Source organism: Petaurus breviceps, unplaced genomic scaffold, assembly GCF_028583685.1.
Source record: "Petaurus breviceps papuanus isolate PSGF00001 unplaced genomic scaffold, PetGlider_PUasm1.0 90731, whole genome shotgun sequence".
NCBI classification, from domain to species: domain Eukaryota; kingdom Metazoa; phylum Chordata; class Mammalia; order Diprotodontia; family Petauridae; genus Petaurus; species Petaurus breviceps.
In genome coordinates, this window is record NW_027187325.1 from 2299469 (window position 1) to 2305468 (window position 6000).

At 38.3% G+C, this 6000-nt stretch overlaps 1 long non-coding RNA gene across 1 annotated transcript in view; it reads right to left on the reverse strand.

Annotated features, from left to right (window-relative positions):
- The window catches only part of LOC138145242 (uncharacterized), a 107522-nt gene that overhangs the window by 24547 nt on the left and 76975 nt on the right, over positions 1–6000 (reverse strand). The window contains exon 2 of the long non-coding RNA XR_011164155.1: positions 3166–3302. This is a non-coding gene — a long non-coding RNA (uncharacterized lncRNA). The remainder of the gene's footprint in view (positions 1–3165; positions 3303–6000) is intronic.

Below are 6000 nucleotides of genomic sequence, written 5' to 3' on the forward strand. Positions count from 1 at the left end.
CCATAAAGTGACAGAGAGCAAGAAATCTCCCACTTAAGGCAGCCTGGAAGGCTGACAGGAAGGGTCTATTGCACCAGACTGGCAGCTGAGTACAGTCCTATGCAAACCACATGGGCCAAAACCCTGGGTGGCACCAAAGAGTGGCACAGACCAGCCAGAGCAGACTTCAAGAGAGTGAATCACCAGCAGCTGTGGCACTTTCCAGAATTCTCCACCCATAAAAACCAATGGAAAGTAAAAGGTCAGTGGGTAACTCTGTTGGAACTGGGTGAGAGAAGAGCGTGGTCTGGCCTCAGGACAAGAGGCAGTGGAGTGCCGTGGAGGTACAGTGGCTGCAGCAGCTGCCATGTGGCTGCCTCCTTAGTACCTGGCCTGTAGATTGTAGGGGGACTAAGTAACCAGTAAGAGGGTAATTGGTCTTGCTTTGACCTGCTTGGATATAGGTTGCAATCTTAGGTGGTTGTCCTGGGGTGAGGAACACCAGTGGGCCAAAGCTCGTGGGGATTGCAGAGAGGGTGCCCTCCTCTTAATTCTGGCAACTGTGAAAACCCCAGAGATTTGGGACACAGCACCCCCCACTCTGGAAGCAGAGTTCTATTGTGACAAAGAGCTGAAAAGTCAAATAATTGGCTGGCAAGATGAGGGAGCAAATCAGACCATAGAATCCTTTTTGGGAGACAAAAAGGATCCAAACCTGGACCCAGAAGAAGAAAGCAAAAGCAAAACTCCTGAATCAAAAGCTTCCAAGAATACTATGAACTGATTGCAGGCCATGGAGGAGCTCAAGAAGGATTTTTCAAATGAAGTAATAAAGGTGGAGGAAAAATTGAGAAGAGAAATGAAAATGATGCCAGAAAATCATGAAAAGCAAGTCAACAGCCTGCTAAAGGAGACCTCCCCCCCAAAAAATACTGAAGAAAATAAATTTAAAAATAGACTAACTCAAAGGGCAAAAGAGGCCCAAAAATCAGTGAGGAGAAGAATGCCTTAAAAAATCAAATTGGCCAGATGGAAAAGGAATTTCAAAAGCTCTCTGAAGAGAATAATACTTTCAATATTAGATTGGAGAAAATGGAAACTAATGGCTTTATGAGAAATCAATATATTATAAAACGGATCCAAACAAATAATAAAAAAAATAGAAGGCAAAGTGAAATCTCTCATTGGAAAAACCACTGACCTGGAAAATAGATCCAGGAGAGATAATTTTAAAATTATTGGACTACCTAAAAGTCATGATCAAAAAAAGAGCCTAGAAATCATCCTTTGAGAAATTTTCAAGCAAAAGTGCACCAATATTTTAGAATCAGAGGGCAAAATAGAAATTGAAAGGATTCAAACTGATCACCTCTTCAAAAAGATCCCCAAGAGAAAACTCCTCGGAATATCATAGTAAAATTCCAGTGTTCCCAAGTCAAGGAGAAATTGTTAAAAAACAGTCAGGAAGAAACAATTTGATTATTGTGTAAACACAATCAGGATAACACAAGGTCTAGCAGCTTCTACATTAAGGGATCAAAGGGCTTAGAATATGATATTTCAGATGTCAAAGTAGCTAGGATTAAAACCAAGAATCACCTACCCAGCAAAACTGAGTATAATGCTTCAGGGGAAAATATGGTCATTCAACGAAATAGAGGAATTTCAAGCATTCTTGATGAAAAAAAAAACAGAATTGAACAGAAAATTTGACTTTCAAATATGAGAAATAAGAGAAACATGAGAAGGCAAACAGGAAAAAGAAATCACAAGCAACTTATTAAAGTTGAACTATTTAGATTCCTACATGGAAAAATGATAATTGCAACTCATGAGACTTTTTCTCAGTATGAGGATAGTTGAAAGGAATATATATGTATACATATACATATATATACACATGTGTATGTATGTTTATGTTTATATGTATATATGCATACACATATATATGTATAGCAGGATGTATGTGTATATAAATATATATGTGAGTGTGTGTATATGTGTGTGCATGTATATATAGGCAGAGAGCACAGGATGAGTTGAATAGGAAGGGATGTTATCTAAAACATACAATTAAGACTTGAGAGGAATATTTTAGGAGAAGGAGAAAGGGAGAGATAGAATAGGGTAAATTATCTAATATAAAAGAGGCAAGAGAAAACTCTTACAATGGAGGGGAAGGGCAGGAAAGTGAAAGGGAATGGATCAACCTTACTCACATTGGATTTGGCTTAAGGAGGGAATATCATACACCCTTAATTAGGTATTTTACCCTACAGGAAAGTAGGGGGGAAGGGGACAAGAGGGGGGATGATGGAAGGGAGTACAGTTTGGAGGAGAGGGTGGTTAGAAGCAAACACTTTGGAAAAGGGTCAGGGTCAAAGGAGAAAATAGAATAAGTGGTGGGGGTGGATGGAGGGAGTTTAATTAGTTTTTCACAATATAAGTACTTTGGAAATGCTTTGCATAACTACACATGTACAATTTATACTGAATTGCTTGTCTTCCCAGAGGTGGTGGGTGAGGAGGGAATAAGGGATAGAAGCTTGAAATCAAAGTTTTTAAAACAAATGTTAAAAAAATCTGTTTCTTTTTACATGCAACTTGGAAATAAGATATACAGGCACTGTGATATAGAAATCCATCTTGCCCTACTAGAAATTTTGTGGGGAGGAGGATGAGGGAGGAAATAAGAGATAACAGATTGGGGGAGGGGGTATTCAGTAGGCTCCCTGTACTGGTCTTCTATCTCTCTCATTTGGTTTTCAAAGTTCTTTTGATCTCATCTAGGAGAGCTTTCTGTGCTTGGGACCCATTCCCTGTTGAAGTTTCAGCTTTGGGTGTGGAGCCCACATTGTCTCCCTCTGAGTTTGGTTCCTCCCTCTGAGGATAGTAGGACTTCTGAGTCTTTGTAGTCTGCTTTCTATCTATTTTAAGGCAGGGCCCTAGCCAAGCGCTTCCTCTAAGGATCCCAAGCCTTTACTGTAGAGGGTTTTGCCCTGGGGCAAGAGTTACTGTTTTCAGGGTCAGGGGGGGTGGTTGGAGCAGGTGAGGTTCACTCTGTCATTCTGGTCTTTGGAGGTCCTGATAGGGGCTTTTTTTTTTTTTTTAAATTTCTGGGCTATGAAGTGGTAGCCCCAGGAGTATTTGCTGTCTGGGACATGGGCCTCTGCATTTGGTTCTTACCTTGCTCTTTCCAGTCCCAGCCCTTTGGTGATAGGCCTGGTAGTGGCCCTTGTGGTTGGTGGGGTGACTTGCCCTCCAAGTTGATCAGGCCTCTTCCAGGCCTGCCTCTGCGAGCTGAGCCTTCCGGGTCTGGATTGCTATATAGGGGTGTGGGAAAGATGGGGAGAAAAGTTGTAACTCAAAATCTTGTGGAAATGAATGTTGAAAACTAAAAATATATTAATAATATTTTAAAAACTGAGACGTGTGTTCAAATCTAGATTCAGTCACTTGTTGCTTATGTGAACCTACACAAGTCTCTTTTGCTTCAGTTTCCTCATTGGCACAATGGGAGTAATAGCACCAATCACCCAAGATTTTGAGAATCAAATGAGATACTATTTGTAAAGTGCTTAGATTAGTTCCTGACACATATTAAAGGCTAAATGTTTTTATTTTGTTATTATTATTCCTTGTTTTCATCAGGTGAGGAAATGGAGGTGGGGGTAAGACATGATCAATGCTTTTTAATTGAAAATAAAATATATATTTTTTTCTTTTTAAGAGAATCCATGTCCCTATTTGTGGTAGGTGTTTTCCAACTCCCAGATTTTCTTGTTTTCTTGAACATAAAGTACCTTCTATCCTATGCTGTATAAAATTTGCTTCTACAGTTTTTATCACCTATTATTAGAATGTGACCTCTTTGAGGGCAGTGAGAGTGTTTTTTTTTTTTTCCTTTCTTTGTACCTCTAACCTTAGTGTAGTGCCTGGTAAATACAAAGGTTTGTAAACTGAGTTAAAGGTAATTCTCTCATTGAAGGCACAAAGACAGGCATGAGTGTGATATGTGCTGGAGGCAGTTAACAGACAAAGCTACCTGAAGTGTGGGGTTAGTCAGAGTATTAGTGTTTTCTTGATTAGTCATTGAAAAAGTTGAACAGGTAACAGAACCTGTACCTCAGGAGGAAAAGTATAGACTTTGCAAGAGATATATCTATGAGGTCACAACTAATTATATGATTCATATTTTCCCCCATGTGTACCTTTGCTTTCACCATTTGTTACGCCTAAAACACCCTTCCACTCCTTCCTCAATTGCAGAATTCTTACACATCCTTTAAAATCTAATACAAATGCCATACATCTTTAGGAAGCTTTTCCTAATCTCCCAAGTTGTTAAGGGCTTTTCCCCAAGGAATGGGGGCTCTTAAACTTTTTTATTCATTCATTCATTTTTGGTCATGGACTTAAGCCCGTTAGTGAAGTTTAAGGTCAGAATAATGCTTCTGAGAATTATGTTTTTAATTGCACAACATCAAATGCAGAACCTTGCAAAAGAAACTAATTTGCAGTTAAAAATATTTTGGTAAATAATTTTATGGATCCCAGGTTAGAAATTCTTCCCTACATCCTCCTATATCATGCTGTAACTCTCATGCACTTCTGCATAACTTTCTGTTGCATTTATTTGTCTGTCTGTCCTGTCTTCCCCCCCCCACTGCAGTTTCTATGAGGACAGAAGCAATGCCATTCCAATATATAGCAAAAAAATTTTAGACCCACAGTAGGTATTTTATTAATGTGCTAAATTAAATGTAATAATTTTGGTCTCAAATTATAACCCTCTGATTTTACCCCACTGATTTTACCAGAGGTTTGTTTGTTTTTTATCTTTTTTTAGGAAAGTAGATTATAGGAGTGTTCTAGTAATCCCTAACTAATTGTGGTTACATGGACTTAAAGAATAATCTTTCCTTTTAGATAGTTGAAACAAATTATAAATAGGATACTAAACATTAGAGACCCTTTTGTCTCCTTTTTCCTTTGAAAATATCAAATCTGCTCTTCAACATGTAATTTTCAATAATCCCCATAACACTGGCTTTAGAACTCTGAGCACAGTCTAATGGAAGGTTCTTCTTGGATGCTATTAATGTCAAGATTGTGTCCATAATGCAGAACCCTGCCTTCCTTTCCTTATTTTTAATTTATAAATTCCATTTCAAAATAGCAGTGAAACATGACAGGCAGGGCAGTTTGGGGAAATTATGATACTTTTCAGGTAGTTAAAGTTCCTGAGCCTTCAGCTATTGTGCCTTGTTATACCACCTGAGGCATACAATAATCACCCCCAAACAGACTTATGACCCATCCTGCCTTATTACTTAACTATGTCATCTATACTCCATTGCATCCACTGAGCATTCACTAAATGGAATAGGGGTATGGAAGGCTGATGTATATCCTTTCAAGTGTGGTGTAGGGAAACAAGTTCCTTTATCATTTCCTACCTGTGAGGTTCTAGTGTATTGTCATTTAGTTAATGTTTAAACCAGTAAACAATTTCCAGGTAGATGTGTTTGAAGAAACTATATCTCATCTTTGAATTACTGCAATATCCTCCCCTGTGGCTCTTAGTTCTCACCATCTAATCCATCCTGAACACCACTGCTAGCCCAATCATGCTAAAATACCAGTTATTTCTTGCCATTACACTGTTGAAAGGACTACAATTGTTTTCTCTTGTCTGCCCTATCAAGCATAAACTCCTCTAAAGAGTTTTCAGCACTCTACTTAATTTGGTGGAACCTACCTTAAACAATCTTATTTCCTACTATTCTCAGTTATCACTATTCAGGAAAGTCTTCTCACTGATCCCAACATATTGCATGCTCAAAAAAAAATCTCAATCTTAGAATGAACAGTGTTCATCTAATCCAACCCATATCCCAAAAGGAATTACTAATTTTTAAAGTGATAATCAAAACATAGGATTCAATACACACATATCTCTATCTATCCATCCATCTATCTATCTATCTATCTATCTATCTATCTATCTATCTATCTATC